The sequence below is a fragment of the Parasteatoda tepidariorum genome, chromosome 1 (assembly GCF_982258835.1).
Source record: "Parasteatoda tepidariorum strain Cologne lab strain chromosome 1, Ptep-v5.0, whole genome shotgun sequence".
NCBI lineage: Eukaryota > Metazoa > Arthropoda > Arachnida > Araneae > Theridiidae > Parasteatoda > Parasteatoda tepidariorum.
In genome coordinates this window covers 67,912,693-67,930,555 of record NC_141755.1, presented here as the reverse complement: position 1 = coordinate 67,930,555, position 17,863 = coordinate 67,912,693, and the positions used below count along the sequence as shown (strand labels likewise).

At 29.9% G+C, this 17,863-nt stretch overlaps 1 long non-coding RNA gene across 1 annotated transcript in view; it reads left to right on the top strand.

Moving 5' to 3' along the window:
• Window positions 1–2,645: 2,645 nt before the first annotated feature.
• The window catches only part of LOC107456535 (uncharacterized), a 101,057-nt gene continuing 85,839 nt past the window's right edge, over window positions 2,646–17,863 (top strand). Inside the window, exon 1 of the long non-coding RNA XR_015434596.1 lies at window positions 2,646–2,947. This is a non-coding gene — a long non-coding RNA (uncharacterized LOC107456535). The remainder of the gene's footprint in view (window positions 2,948–17,863) is intronic.

Here is a 17,863-nt window from a genome sequence, read left to right as displayed (position 1 = left end):
ATTATATCTCTTCTTTTCTATAATTATAATTAAGACAAATTGCTTCACATATCTGTCGTTTATACGATAATTAAATCAAAAGTTATTCCAGAATTACTTTTTTCTTTCATTTCGTGCACTGAACTTAAAAACAAAATATTTACGAATTCGATTAAAAATAGAAATTCCTGAATGTCTTTTTCTTACTGAATGATGTTTAACGTTAATTTACTAGCAACTTGACAACCGTTTAATAAATAACTACCTAAAAGAACAAATTAACATTTTAAAAAAAATATCCGATTTAGAGAGATTTTTATTTTTTTGAAAGTACACTTAACACTCATGTAGACAACAGAGATAACACTCCAAAATTACATCTACTCTTTTCCATAATTATGGTTAAGACGAATTGCCTCACATATCTGCTGTCTACCAATTGAAACCCTATACGGTTATCTAGAGTGGGGGGATTTTTTGTAATAATTCCTCGAAAACGAATCCGTCTTTTTCGTGTTCTTCCACATATAAAACAAGCGATGTAAAAAGGCGTCGAAGAAAGAAGCAAGACAAATTATCCCGAGTCCCATTTATAACTGCATGGAAAGCACTCCTCATTAATCATCCTTTAAACGCGACTCATCCTAAAAATATACCCAGCCGGATTCCTGGAGGTGATGAAGTGAGGAAGCGAATTAAAGAAGAAAAAGAAGTGAAGTGAAAAAGAATTGTATTGAAATATGGTGCTGCCATCTCTTGCTAAATTTATTAAATAACAATAGAAGAGATTTATCAATTCTTTAAATATTCATTCCCTTGGCGATACTTTTATCATTTGTGATCGTAACGTAAGGTATCAGTACATTGTAATTTTTAAATTTATTTCATATTAAAAATGCCTTTATTTTCTTTCCTTTTTAGGGAAATGGAAGACATTTTTCAGTTCTTCCAATTTTTTTGAAATAAAAATTTTTATATAGGTCTTTTTTTGCAAAATTTTATATTTTTAATATTATTGCAGTTATTAAAGACAAGACTTACAAGGAAACTTTCCTTTATTTTTAAGGAAATTTTTTCCCAAGCATACGTTGTTCAAGGAAAAGTTGTAGAGAAATCCTCTTCGAAAAAGAATATGATACTAAGTGTATTTCCACGTTCCATTACAAATTTTTACACTTAGTTACTAAGAAATAAATTTGCCTGTATGAAATTAAGCAAAAACAAGTATTTATATTAAATTTCACAAAGTATTTTCTACATTTTTATCTATACAAAGCGTAAAAAAAATCTTTAAAACGTTCAAATAACTGGAAAAATGACTGACGGACAGAAAAATTTTGTAATCCTAAATGAGAACTCCTACTTTTTTTTATTGCAGATTCGGATTCTCCTGAAAAAATGAACCCAATTTGGTTCATAGGTTTATGCATTTTGCACCACAGATAATGCTGTAACCAAGACAACTATTTAAACTATTTATAAACTGTTCAAGGTACAAACTGTTAAAAATAGATTCAAAAATAGATTCGTTAGCAGGTCAAAATAAAAATGAACTTTGTTATACTTCAAATTCTGTTTCATGTATGTTTATAAAATTTTTTTGAAGAAAAATTCAAAAATTTCTATTTTATTTTTTTTTATCTGTCGGATCATCGGATCGTTTAAAATAACGATATCTATGTAGCTATCGCTATTTTAAACAGCTTGCACCCTATTTCATTCTTTGTTGGCTACTGTCCATCGGTAAAGCAAATATATATATATATATGTACACTCATGGACAAAAAAAATTAGCGCAGCAAGAAGAAGTGGACAAAATGAAACGAAATTTTACATACGTAATGACTATTTTGATATAAGTAAATGATTAAAAATCAAAGATTATCGTTTTTCTTTGATTTTCTAATCATTTACTTATATCAAAGTAGTCATTAGGTGTGTAAAATTTCGTTTCATTTTGACGACTCCTTCTTGGTGCGCTAATTTTTTTTGTCCATGAGTATATATATATCGGACCGGTGTTATTTTTACTCTTGAATCAGACATCGGGTCAAATTCGCCTTCGTTGAAAACTTATTACTATAATTAGGACCTATTCCAGTTACAATGAATAGTTAATGTTATAACTCTGACGCTAACCCCAGTATGAAACAAAGAAAGCTTCAACGTATGAAACAACGAGCCCGACTTCTCTGGGATTATATTCTATGATTTGTTTAAAATTGGGTAATTTGTGACAGTTGATTAGTGACTAATGAAAGCCAAAAACATAAAACGATTCAAACGGTTATTGCCAAGATTTGAACTTGCATCGATTGATTCATAAGCAAGCAGTCTACCCGAGTTGTCAAGGTCTAAAACGATAAACAGGACCTTCCTTCTATTTTTCTGCCATTAATTTAGAAACTCAAGTTATTGAAATAAAATGAAACAAAATTAGAAAACTTTTAAGCTCCACCAGCAATTTTACGAATGATCTAAATTAATCTTGTCTATCAAACGCACCAACAAACATATGAATGAGCCATCTGCCAAACACCAACGTCGAAGTTATTTTTAGAAGTCGACACAATCAAGAAATGCTGGCAACAATAGAAAACTTATAAACAAGATGAAAACATCCAAATCTTTTCGTGGAAACACATTGTTTCTGGTGGATGCTGTTGTCTGCCTCATCCATTTCTCTTGGTTGTCCGTTTGACACTTTCCTAGACAATGTCGGAGATCTTTTTTCCTCATCGCTTTTCACACCTCGGTGCTCCATCTTTCCAGATTAATCTTCTCATCCGGGATGCGTGACAAGGATATCGGGATCATTAGGGAGGAGGATGATCATCGATAATGATGTTGGAGATGAGTAAAGAATGATTCTGCGATGAGAGTGATGGGAAAGGATCGTGTTTGCTTTTGGGTGGATTTAAAAAGGTTAATTTGTGACTTTCTTGCATTTATTTTTGTGGAGATTTAGGTCTGTAAGAAATTCTCTACTTCTCATAAACAATCTTTAAAATTGTTAGAAAAAAAATAATTTTCAGTCTTGTCATATAATGTCACTCGTAAAATCTAGCAAAACTTTACCTATAACAATTAGACGCGACTAGTTTCGATTTATTTATTATTTTCGATCTGATATATATATTGACGCCCGGTGCCTGAGTAATAGCGCTTCGTGCTCCCGTGCCACAGGTCCTGGGTTCGATCCTCGGGCCGGGCAAGGTTGACTCAGCCATTCATCCCGTCAGTGGGTCGATAAATGAGTACCAAGCATGCTTGGGAACTAAACACTGGGGGTTCCGCGTTCGGCTGACCACCTGACCGGAACATCTGCTCTGCACCGCAGAGCCCAAGGTCAAGACAACTGAGATGGCCTTGGACCCCTATGGGCTGTTGCGCCACTGAGTTTTTAGACATATATATTTCTGAATGGCCCCTACAATCTTCAATTTTAGGTTAATATTTTATTGCGTTATTTTTGTGCAGGATTTTACGGCAATGGTAATGTAATGGATTCCATGGCAATGGTTTTGTAAGAAATTCCCTATTTCTCATAAACAATCAAAAGATTGGTGGAAAAAAGTAGTTCGCAATTTTGTTAGATAAAATCACCCGTAAAATCTTGCAAAAATTAATTTCAAACTATCAGACAGGAATATTTCCGATTTTTTTTTTCTCGATTTGATATTATATTTCTCTTCCCCAGCCATCTCGGATTTTAGGCTTAATTTTTAATATGTATTTCTTTTATATAAACATCGTTGTACAGCTGACCCAATTTTTGGGCTTGCGACTTCTAATGTTCAACTCCGTAGCCTTGTAATTTTGAACCCTATCGAGAAGACAAGGGAACTCCTTGATCATGTATTAGAGAAAATTTGTCTCGTGGAGGACGTTTTGATGTAACTAACCAACATTTGCGTTACATGGAGAGGAAGACCACGAGAACCTCCCACGGTTAGCCTGATGGCAAGGGGACTCTAACCCATGATCCGTCTACCACTGAGAATATTTCACGTCAACACTGTGGTCGGTGCAAGCCGGATGCGGAGTTCGTATCCACTGGGATTCGAACCCGATTCGCCTCATTGGAAGGCAAACGTTCTATCCCCTGAGCCATCGCGGCTTGCTGAGCTGTTATTTTACTTTATTATATAGCAGTCGTTGAGCAGCCGAACCAATTTTATGGGTTTAAGACTACTAATGTTCAATTCCGCAGCCTTGTAATTTTGAACCCAATCCATAAGACAAGGGAACTCCTGGATCGAGTATTGGGAGAAATTTGCCTTCGTGGAGGACTTTTTGATGGAGCTAACTCGCATTAGAGTTACATGGAGTGGAGGACCAGGAGGACCTCCCACTTTTAGCCTGACGGCAAGTGGACTCTAACCCATGATCCGTCTACCACTGAGGATATTTCACGTCAGCACTGTGGTTGGTGCAAGCTGGATGCGGAATTCGTATCGATTGGGACCTCAGCACCAGCTGATCATTTATAAACAAGATGGCGTGTTAAAGTCGAACTAAGTTTCTGAACATAATTTATAATGGTAATTAACTTGAAGTTTGAATATAACACCATTATCACACATCGAACTTGTTAAAATATAATTCTTTCTTGTCTACGTCTTTTGCTTAACTCAGAATTATTATTTGCTTATGTATGTTATTGTAATCGTGATATATTTCTGTTTTATGTACTTCGGTGTCTAATAAGTTTTTTTTTCCTTATATGTTTTGCATGACATCGTGCCTGTCTTAGAGATAAGTAAGAAAATACGTAGAGAAGAAATTTAAATCATTGTAGAACAATATCGAATGTGTCACGTAAGAAAATCGATGTTTGAGAGGCTTGTTTACTCGAATTAGAATGGAAAGAATAGTTCCTAACGTGAACAATATCACGTTTCAACAACCAATCAGGAGGAGATCGCACACTACGTCACTTGCAGTGATCCCATTATGCTTTTGAAACGTATTTCTAAGAACTAAATAATTTAAAATCATTGGTATATGATACAAAAAATAGTTATATACTGAAAACCGAACTTAACAGACTATAACTAGGATAATGTTATATATCTCCACACTATTATAGATGCCTATGATGCTTAATTAATTAATATCTACAAGCTAAAATAAAAAAATGAGCTATGTTCTAAAAAGCAAAATTAATAGAGAAATAGTACTAATTCGTTTAGGTGAAAAGCAGAAACTAACCACACTATTATTGAAACCAAAGATGCTTAATTAATTTTGGTAATTGGTACTAATTAAAATAAAACTAGGAGCTATGTACTAAAAAGCGAAATTAATGGAGAAATGATACTAATTCGCTCATGAGTAACATAAAAAGCGCCATACTATATTATTGACGCTAACGGTACTTAATTAATTTTGGTAATAGGCACTTTAGGTATTGTGGTAAGTGTAGTTTAATCAATACCAAATATACTAATTTAGGTAAAATTAATGTGTTCAGTATCTATTAAAACTGCATGAATACTGCGCAGTTTTAATATAGAAGAGGTTTTTACGGGTCTTCAAAAGGGGTAAGTGCAAGAAACTATCCCTTAATTGTGGTTAATAATCATGAGTTGGGCTCGAGTTATAACATTATTTCAAAAGAAAGTGAATGCCGTTAATAATTATTTTGGGGATGAACTACTAAAAACGTGTTATGTTTAAAATAATATTGAGCACCTAAAAATAATAATACAGTTTTTAAAAAATGGAATAATTTTAGCTTTATTAATTATGTTAGCATATGTTTTTCAATTTTGTGCATGATTTCGTAGCGTGATTCAGTACTGATTTATTGTTCACTTAAAATTTTCACCCCTTTTTCAGAACGGGTATTCAACTACAAATTATAATTTTGTAAAATCTATAATCTTGAAATGCTGAATTACCGATAAACCGTTACCAAACGAAAGGAAATATCGTCAAATGACTGAGCTATAAATAGTATACTTTGGTTTTATTATTAAAATTATGTGTATTTTTCTATTTTCTATTTATTAATTTTTCTTACCAGTAACATTATTACAAGGATGATAATTTTACCAAAATTTTTTTTTATCTGCGTAGAATTGTTTTTTTTTTTTTATCTAAGTAGAATTGCTTTTTTTATCTGTGTGGAATTTGTTTTTTTTTATCTGTGTAAAATGGTTTTTTATCTGTGTAGAATTTTTGATATATAGCTTTTAAATATATCTTCATCGCTTTCGCGTTCAGTAAAAATTTAAAGACCTAATAGGCAGACACCCGGGGCAACCGTGCTTAACGGATATTACTTTTTATTAAAATTTAAATTTGATATTTGGGAAATGTCACATTAGGGCAGTAAAAATAGCAGTAATAAGCTTGAAAAATTTCTAAAATTAATGAATAAATATACTTTATTTTAAAAAAATATAATTGTATCGGTTACTCTTAAGTTTTTATATTCTCGTTATTCGCGATCGCAACGAACTATAGGGGGCGTTGTTGTATGAGACGCTTACCTGCGATTTCCATATGAACCGTCATTCAGTTACTCTGGAGACGTCGTTAATGTAGCGTGTAGCATTGCAACGTTCCTTCTTTAATGTGGCTTATTAAATTTAAAAAAGAAAAATGCTTGATCTTCTTTCTTGTACAACCGAAAACAAAATGGTATCTCTTTTTATTAGAGAAGGAATATCCAAAACACATCGGAAAAATATTTGTACATTAACAGAAAAAAATATGTATATTCTTATAAGAGTTAAAACCTAATGCCCGAGAAATAGTATTACTAAATTTAATGATATAACATGAAAGGCCCATTTAAACTTTACATTCTATAGTTTTAAGAATCATATTAGTTCAAAAATTAAAATGAACAAAAAGTATACATAAGCCTCATAATTTTATGAAATTTAATTTTGTAAACAACGTTTTTTGACAACAATTTTTATCAAAAAATTTCAAGTTTCAATAAAAATCATTATTTAGAAACTAAGAAACGTAAAATAAAGAATGCTGACGAAACAAAAACAAAAAAAAAGCAATTCCTTTTTGTCGCCATTTTTAGTGCTACGAATATTCGTCTTTAGGATTTGCCAAAAACAAAACAAGATGCAATTTTATTTTTTCAGGAGGGAAATATTTTACCGAAAAAACGAAAATGTACCAATTCCCACAACATAAAACTTTATCTTGGCAAACGTACGTTTTAGAAATGTTATTTCATTCGGAATCTTATTCATCAGAGTTCATATGGCGATATGATTGTTTTGAATCCATGCTAAACTCTATATCGGCTCATTTTCCACCGAAATCCAATTAACTATTTTGATTTTAAATAAAGTGTTTTATTTTATGAACTGTCGCAAAAATTTTAAGTGTAGATTGGCGGCACTTAAAAACCGTCAAATCTGTAGCGGCGGTGGCGTTAATACGTCGTAAGTACCGAATTTTTATTCCATATTTTTCTGAATCATATTATTTCAAACATTGGAATATACAAGAAGTATACATAAACACATAATGTTATACCATTTAATTTTTCAAAAGTATTTTGACAACAATTTTTTTCAAAAAATTATAAACTAAAAAACGGAAAATAAAGAATTCTTAGGATAAAAAAACGATTTCAAGAATTATTAACATTGAAATAAAAACTTTCATATTGTTTCTTTTTTTATTATTCTTATAGTTCTTAATCAGACGTAAAAAACCATTCTGTAGAGAACCATCATCAAATGAAAAAAAAATATTTACAAGCAAATTTTTTATTGTAAAAATCATTGCACTTACCTGATTTATGATTCCCAGAGAATTCCAAAATGATAAGTTCCTTGTTTGAAAACTTTATTCTCAAATAATAGATACATAGTTTATACCTTCATTACTTTTAGATAACATACTACACAGCAAAATTTTATAATTGATATGAATTTGAATATGTAACTAAAAACAGAATAGCTGAATTCTAGTTGAACTTATTCTTTCAAAATTAAAAAAAACTTACCAAGAAAACGATTTAAATTAATTAAGAATCAGCACAAATGGCACTATTTCAAGTAACTTGGATAATTTTTTATTGTTGTTTTCCGAATTATATGGATACAGAAATATATACTATTCTATAACGAAGAAGAATATGCTATAACTATTACAATTCTGTATGTTCTGAATTCATATTTATTCACTGGAATGACGAAAGCAATGTTGACTTCACTTTAATTCGTAATGAATTGAAGACAGAAGAAATGCATTTTACCTTAATACACACATCTGTAACGGTATCCGAAATCGGAAGTCATCAGTTGCAAGTTTGTTGATAATAGAAATAAAAAATTATTGAGGAATTTTTCTTCAAATGTTTGGCGTGTTTTGTTCCTGAAAGATTTACTAATATTCTGGAGATTTTTTTCAAGTTCTTCGGCCTTTTCCTTAGGGAAATTTTGTTTCTTATTTGCTGCTAAAAAATGGCGTCTGATTCAGTCAATGACTTTGATGGAACTAAATGAAAACGTGATAAATTAATGTCCGATATTTACAGGCTCCCGCTAGACGGCGTACTCGAGCGTTGCGATCGCGAATAAAGTTTTAGCAGGCAATTATTAACAAAAGTAGTGAAAGAAAAAAAGAGAGAGAGAGAACTAGATGTATATATTATAATAATGCAGTATTAAACAATCGTGAGAAATCTTATAAAAAGGAATAATCGCGTCATTACCTCGGGCTTGGCCAAAGGATACTCTGACCTCGGGGATGGAGTATTGAAAATAACGTGTCTAACGGAGAATTGCCAGATTCATCCTCTTGTATTTAAAAAAAAAGTAGACATTGTGCAAATTCCTTAAGTCTTTAGCTCTTAGATGGACAATCTCCAAGTCATCAACGTTACAAGTGTCGTTACAAATTTTGCCAAGTAATACCTGGAATATTTCAAACCTATAAGGTCTCCTGTTTGCAAGTTCAGTAATATTTCATGAATTCGAACGTTTTGTTTCATTTCCATTGATTTTTCTCTCTCCCTCTCTCTCTCTCTTTTAATCAGAACTGATTAAATTATACGTAGAATCGGAAGCATTTTCCACCCTGCTTGATTTCGTATCGCACACCACTAATCATAAGTCATTAAGTGCGATGCAGACAAAGCAACCACATCTTTTCTGAAGACCCCAGAGTTACATTTCCCAACAACAAAAAAAAAGAGACATGAAATTTTCACAAACATTTCAATTTATATATATGTTACCCAAATAAAAATAATATTAGAGAGTGCCGGAAAGTAACGTCGTTTCGGCTCATGAAATATTCGTTAGTCTTAAAAACCAATTCATTTTTTTCGATCCATTTCGATTCATTTTCAATCCGGCATTGAAAGGTTGTTGCTAACGAGGGTGAATACATTACTGATTAAAAATAAAATCTTGATAACAAATATCAAATATACCGAAAATACATTACTTTCCGGTCCCCTTAATAATTATCACAATACTCCTCAGCTATTTCCTGAATAAATTTTTGCACTAATTAACTATCAATTCGCGATCGCAACGCTCGAGTACGCCGTCTAGCGGGAGCCTGTAAATATCGGACATTAATTTATCACGTTTTCATTTAGTTCCATCAAAGTCATTGACTGAATCAGACGTCATTTTTTAGCAGCAAATAGGAAACAAAATTTCCCTTAGGAAAAGGCCGAAGAACTTGAAAAAAATCTCCAGAATATTAGTAAATCTTTCAGGAACAGAACACGCCAAACATTTGAAGAAAAATTCTTCAATAATTTTTAATTTCTATTATCAACAAACTTGCAACTGATGACTTCCGATTTCGGATACTGTTACAGATGTGTGTATTAAGGTAAAATGCATTTCTTCTGTCTTCAATTCATTACGAATTAAAGTGAAGTCAACATTGCTTTCGTCATTCCAGTGAATAAATATGAATTCAGAACATACAGAATTGTAATAGTTATAGAATAGTATATATTTCTGTATCCATATAATTCGGAAAACAACAATAAAAAATTATCCAAGTTACTTGAAATAGTGCCATTTCTGCTGATTCTTAATTAATTTAAATCGTTTTCTTGGTAAGTTTTTTTTAATTTTGAAAGAATAAGTTCAACTAGAATTCAGCTATTCTGTTTTTAGCTACATATTCAAATTCATATCAATTATAAAATTTTGCTGTGTAGTATGTTATCTAAAAGTAATGAAGGTATAAACTATGTATCTATTATTTGAGAATAAAGTTTTCAAACAAGAAACTTATCATTTTGGAATTCTCCGGGAATCACAAATCAGGTAAGTGCAATGATTTTTACAATAAAAAATTTACTTGTAAATATTTTTTTTTTCATTTGATGATGGTTCTCTACAGAATGGTTTTTACGTCTGATTAAGAACTATAAGAATAATAAAAAAAGAAACAATATGAAAGTTTTTATTTCAATGTTAAGAATTCTTAAAATCGTTTTTTTTATCCTAAGAATTCTTTATTTTCCGTTTTTTAGTTTATAATTTTTTGATAAAAATTGTTCTCAAAATACTTTTGAAAAATTAAATGGTATAACATTATGTGTTTATGTATACTTCTTGTATATTCCAATGTTTGAAATAATATGATTCAGAAAAGTATGGAATAAAAATTCGGTACTTACATATTAACGCCACCGCCGCTACAGATTTGGCGGTTTTTAAGTGCCGCCAATCTACACTTAAAATTTTTGCGACAATTCATAAAATAAAACACTTTATTTAAAATCAAAATAGTTAATCGGATTTCGGTGGAAAATGAGCCGATATAGAGTTAAGCATAGATTCAAAACAATCATATCGCCATATGAACTCTGATAAATAAGATTTCAAATGAAATAACATTTCAAAACGTACGTTTACCAAGATAAAGTTTTATGTTGTGGGAATTGGTACATTTTCGTTTTTTCGGTAAAATATTTCCCTCCTGAAAAAATAAAATTGCATCTTGTTTTGTTTTTGGCAAATCCCAAAGACGAATATTCGTAGCACTAAAAATGGCGACAAGAAAGAATTGTTTTTTTTTTTTTTTGTTTTTGTTTCGTCAGCATTCTTTATTTTACGTTTCTTAGTTTCTAAATAATGATTTTATTGAAACTTGAAATTTTTTGATAAAAATTGTTGTCAAAAAACGTTGTTTACAAAATTAAATTTCATAAAATTATGTATACTTTTTGTTCATTTTAATTTTTGAACTAATATGATTCTTAAAACTATAGAATGTAAAGTTTAAATGGGCCTTTCATGTTATATCATTAAATTTAGTAATACTATTTCTCGGGCATTAGGTATACATATTTATACTCTTATAAGAATATACATATTTTTTTCTGTTAATGTACAAATATTTTTCCGATGTGTTTTGGATGTTCCTTCTCTAATAAAAAGAGATACCATTTTGTTTTCGGTTGTACAAGAAAGAAGATCAAGCATTTTTCTTTTTTAAATTTAATAAGCCACATTAAAGAAGGAACGTTGCAATGCTACACGCTACATTAACGACGTCTCCAGAGTAACTGAATGACGGTTCATATAGAAATCGCAGGTAAGCGTCTCATGCAACAACGCCCCCTATAGTTCGTTGCGATCGCGAATAAATGAAAGATCTTCTGCACTAATCTTGCAAACATTACTCTTAACAGCCCTGATTATTTACAGCTTAGTCAAAGTCTTATAAGAAACTGTTTTTGCCACAATTTTTATTTGTTTATTATTTTTTTTATTTATCTTTTAGAGAATGGGCAAATGTTCCCCGATGGACTAAATAACTAGATTTAAAAGGGGAAATTTATTTATTTTTGTCCAGTTTTGAAATATAGACATCGTAAGCGTTACGTCATCAATTAAATGTTGATTTCAGATAGTGATAAAAATTTTTTACTTAAACAATGAGGCTCAAGTTTAATGCTTTTAGTATTAAGTTATTTGTTCCTTTATATTCCACTTGAAAAACGTGGTTTTAAAGCTTTTTTTTAATGTTTTATTGTTTTCTTTTCGTTAATTTGATGATGTTATTATTATTTTTTAACGCTATGTTGTATGTAATAGTATGCTGGTATGTCGGACTAAAATTATCGATTTCCCATTATCCAAATTTTAAATTAACAGATAACAGTCAACTTAACTAATAAAATTTTCTTACCTTATTAAAAAATGTGTATACTGTTGTTTTTTTTTTAATTAAATGTTGATTTTATATGCTTATTTACTTATTTATGAATTTTTTTAAGCATTACATTAAAAATTAGATTTAGATTATTACATAACAAATAAAATGTTATTGGAAAATCAGTTGACCAATAGAAATTTTTTCACAGTCATATTTTAATTCGAAAAATATATGTTATTTTTTTTCTCTCCGTGTTTCTTTGTTTTGATTTCTTGAATCTAGGTTTTTATTACAAGAACAGAGTTTATCAATTGAAGAAGACAGTACAATTTTCTAAAGTTGTTTGGTTTGCCCAATCCTATAAATTAAATTTTAGCTGAAATAATTTACATCGCCATCTGATTACCTTAAAAATTATTTATTTAGTTACGTATATTTTTCATTTTTTTTTTCTACTTGAAAAATTCTGATTTAAATTAAATATGGAACAGAAGAATACAAGTTTATCTTCTTAATTACTTTAATGTCTCCTTCTTTTGTTTCTCGAGATTTAATCAAGGGAAAGACAATATTTAATACTGCCATCTACATTTTAGTTCCTTTCCACGCTAGATTAATTTGAATTATTACTTTAGTGCTGCCATCTAGAAGATTAATTTTAACTCAAAATACAATCGCAACTTTGGTGTTGCTATTTACTAGAATTATTTGAAAAGTAATCCCACGTTCTTTTCTAGTGCTGCCATCTACACGTATCAAGGAATAGAGTTTTAAAAATTAATCCCTATGAATCTTAAAGTAACAGTAGAAAGTGAGACTAAAATTATATATGTTTAACTACAAAATACGATCTACGCAATATTATAGGTAGCCGAATATGAGTAAAATTTTATATAGATAATTTTAATATTGAATTGTAAACATACATGATTTTTTTTTATTCATAATAATTGCTGAAACATTTCTTATTGATGTCAGATATTTGATTGTTTTAAAATGCATTGTTTAAATTAAAATTTAACTGCACAATTTCTAGAAAAAAATGTTCTAGTAACTGTAATTTGCTGTATGCAAATTAAATTATTACTAAATAAATTTACCATCCCTTTTCTTTTAGAAATTACGAAAATTAAATTTAAGTAGAATTTGAGTATAAAAATCATTACGTTTTAAACCGAATATTTACTATCGTGGATATATTTTTAATAGAAAGTTTAAAAATAATTCATGACAAGTAAAGGTCCTAAAAAAGTGTTTCTGGGAGATCGTCATAGAGGTATAGTGGTAACTAATGGATTGAAGCTAGATCCTAATTTTTTTTTTTTTTTTTTTTTTTTTTTTTTTTTTCAATGTTCATTTTCGATTTTTTTAAAAAAATTATCTTACTAATTAAAACAAATCTTTGTTAATATTAATTTTTAAACTGATGTGGGGAATTTATTCTTGCAAGAATCGATAAATTATAAATAGCGAATGAATATGCTTGATTTTCTTCCTGTTTCAAACTCTCTTCCTCTCTCTTTCCTACACAGGATGTATAAACTTATACTTTTACTTTTACTATTTACTTTTTACTATTTACGAAGAAGAGGGGATAAAATATTCGAACTTTTCTTTCAATCTTGTTGCTTGCATTTAGACAATTTTTGAGCTACCTATTCTGCATGATATATAGGTATAAATAAAAATAATACTATTTATACATACCTCTTGTAACTTGTACATACATACATACCTCTTGTAACCGATTTTTTTATCCGATCGAGTAGTGTGTTTGGTTTCATTCATTCGATTCGCAATTTTTATACACTAGAAACAATACTTCATGTATTTATAAAGCGAAAGATAACAATGCTAGGCGTGTAAATAAGCTAAAGTTAAAAACAGCACTTTTTATGCATAGAAATAGCACACAAAAAACAATAGTTCATGTATCTATAAAGCAAAAGATAACCTGTTTGTTGTATCAACTGGTATTAGATGTCATATTATTCAGTGTAATTACAAATGCACAACAACTTAAAATCACTTTATTTTTCAAATTGTTATGCCAGACGTGTACATAGCTTTATGTGCAAAATTGCGCAGTTTGAACATGAAGGTTAAATCACATCTAAAATATTTGTTCTATCGTATCGGGCATAGTTTCCTTTGAATTACCGTAAACATCAGTACCAATTGCACACTGGCTTCAGAATCAGGTTGAAGCAATACCTCCTAAAAGAAAGAAGGCACTGGCTACCACAAACAAGAAATTTGATCCTTTAGTAGTCCAAATGTGATGACATCTTTCGTATTTTCACCCACTGCTCAGATTAGTAGGCAGAACGTAGTGGCATCTTTCCAAAAAAACCCCACTGCGCAGTTTATGCTCGTTACGTCGGACTACTAAATTGTCCGTGTCGAGGTCTTCTCTCTTCTAGGAGATGCTGGTTGACGTTCGGTGGTGACCAAGTTGAAGAAAATTTTGTTGAACTCGGAGTTGGAAATGTTACCTGATTTCGACTTAGTTAAAAGTTAAGTAATAAAGGTCAAAAGAAAAAAATAATAATTTTACGAAAAGGATTTCGGCTGATAGGCATAATTATTTAAATAAAAATATTATACAAATGAATATCAAGACAATTATTTAAATTATAACTTACCACAAATTTAATTTATGACATTTAAACGTTTTTGATCCGATATTTAATTGAATTATTGAAAAAGAACACAGAAAATTATTGTAACTTTTGAAAAATAGATAAATAGAGAAAAAATACTGGTAAAATTGCTAGAAAATCATACTTCTGGTAATAAGAACCTAAATATATGGTATTCGTTTGATGTTTTTCCGTCCACATGGTAACAATTTTCCGGAAATTCTGGTTTTCTAGGTTTCAAATTATAGTTCTTATCACCACACATATTTACTACATCATGATGAAATTAGCAAATTTTACCACATTTACCAAATTTTATCCCATATGTTATAATATGGGATACAACTATATTTAATTTTAATTTTACCGAAATCAATACCAAAGTGTTTCGGTAGATATTACTGAGCTTTTCGATGTTTTCATAGAGCCAAAAAAGCAGAAAATTTTACCCTATTTTGATAATTTTGATCATACTTTTTTTCAGCATGTTAATAAGCAAATTATTGATAAGTTATCTTTTAATTTATAAATTAAAAAACAAAATATTTATTTAGCTAAGTTGATAATTAAAAGCAAAATTCAGATGAGTTTTGTGAATCTTGTATAACAGTTTCCTAGTTCATGAAAATTGATATAGTCATATCACTTTTATACATGCGCAAGTGTGCATGTGAGATATGTATATATATTGCACATAATGGTTTTGTATAATAAAAAAATTTTTTTCACGAAAGTATTTTTTAAAAATTATTTTTTCAACTATGTTGTGACATAAAATGCAATTTCATTCTAATCGTAAATAAAAAATAGCAATATTATGTCCTCGTTGAGGAAATTAGTAAGATGGAAACGTCAACTTTACCATTTTATTATTTGGCATTGGCTTAATATTTTTCAGTTTTATATCCAATTTTTTTAAAAATTACGCATCTCACTTGTTCAAAGAAATTATTCTCAACATTAAAAAGCAATAAAAACTTCTTCTTTTTTAAAAAGAATTTTAAAAAAAGCATTTTCAAATGAAACCGCGTGGGAATGTGCAGAATCATCAAGCTTAAATAAATTAATATGTGGAAATATCAAGCTTTAAAAAATGTATGTACAGAAATATCAAGCTTTACTTAGTTAAATATACAGAAATATCAAACTTTAAGGAATTTATATGACGAAATAACAAGCTTTAATGAATTAATATGCAGAAATATGAAGCTTTAATATACTATTTATGTGCAGAAATGCAAAATAATAAATTAATAGACAGATATATCACGCTTTAATAAGCAAATGTGCAGAAATATCAATATTTAATAAATTAATCTGCAGAAATAGCAAGTTTTACTTAATATACAGAAGTAGCAAGCGTTTATTTATTAATAATATGTAGAAATATAAAGCTTTTATAAGTATCATGCAGAGTTAAAAAGATAAGTTAAAAGTCCCTTTATTGCAAAAAAACTTTTAAAAAAAATTACCAATAGCTAAAATTGCTTCTTTAATATTTTGAGCAATAGTGGTACTTTCTGCCTTTGCAAAAGAATATACTCTTGTTCCTGCATCCAATGTTGAAACAGGCATTTTCTTTCAAATAGCTGCACCGTTTAATTAAAAAGCCACACTCATGCAGAATGTAAACACATACTGATGGTAGAATTGTCTATGATACTCACTTTTATTATTTATAGCAGAAAATGGAAGATAAAATGATGAGTTTAGGGTCACAGTGTCGAAGAAGCATGGTTCTACCGAAAAACGCTTTTGGGTATAGAGGTAGCGGGTTCGAATCCCGCCAGGACCTCTGATGTATCATTGGACTATTCTCTAATGTGTGATATCTGTAATTAAACTTCGTTTAAAGGTCGTTCTCGGTATAGGGAACACGAACCTGTTTACGCATGTAATTTGATGCCTAACATCTCAGTAGAGCTACACTCATTAGCATTTGGAGCCGATTTTTTGTTTTTGGCTGTGATTCCTGAATGATTATCAAAGGACAATATTTGAGCAAACGATTCCGACACAGTCTCAATTTAAATCAGGAAACCGATGGAGGTAGTAATCATGTGTTAGAGCTATAATCTTAAAAAATAGAATTTTTGAAAACTGTTACCATATGAACGGAAAAATTATCAAATTTATCAATATATATATAATAAAAATGTCCTTATTGTACAGAACGATAATTTTACCAGAATTTCTTCTCTTCGTGTGGGATGCAGTGGAAGTTATTAGGAATAAGTCGGGAGTAGATGATTGAGTAGATGTCTAACTTTATTGACTCCACAGTAACTTCCGACTCCTCAGCTCTGCTAATCATATTAGTGAAAAAATTGGAGAGAGTATGCCGGAATTTCACTTTTACAGATGTTGAATAAGAAATACATTATTAGTTTTATTTAAATTATCAAATTCTATTTTTATAGTAAAAGTTTTGGTTTGCGTGATTTCAGAACAATTTCAAGATGCTTTCTTGCTTCTTGCAGCCATGTTTTCATTACAAAGGAAATATATAAATTTTATTAGTATAATATAGTTTTTTAATAATATAGTTTTTTAATAATATAGTTTTTTAATAATATAGTTTAATAAAATAATTTTTATAATATATAAAAATTACAGTATTTAGATTGACAAAATGTAAGAGCGAATTTGTAAGAATTAAATAGCTATTGAAATTAACAAAATATATTTCGATTATAAAAATTAAATTAAATTTCCTAGAATATTAAATTTCAGTACATCACAATGTTCGCATAACAAATCCACTATTATGTTTCTCACATCTGTCATCCGAAAATCTACATTCCACAATCCTCCGTTTCTTCGAAAGATATAAAACTTATTCTGTATATCTTTGGCGAAATGAATAATGATTTTTTGGCGTTTATTTTGTACCTCAAGAAGAAAAAAAAATTTCTCATCAGATGAATGGAAAAAGTTGGCGATAAAGCCTCTATTATCAGATAACCTCACGGACCTTCTCGATCTGTCAACGAGAACCAAGGAGACAGAATTTCACATTAATCGAGGATGGTGTAGAAAATACGAGGGAGCACGTCATCATATGGAAGTCTCTTCTTGTCATCGAAGAATTGCGTCAACCCCAAACCACAAGGGTATAT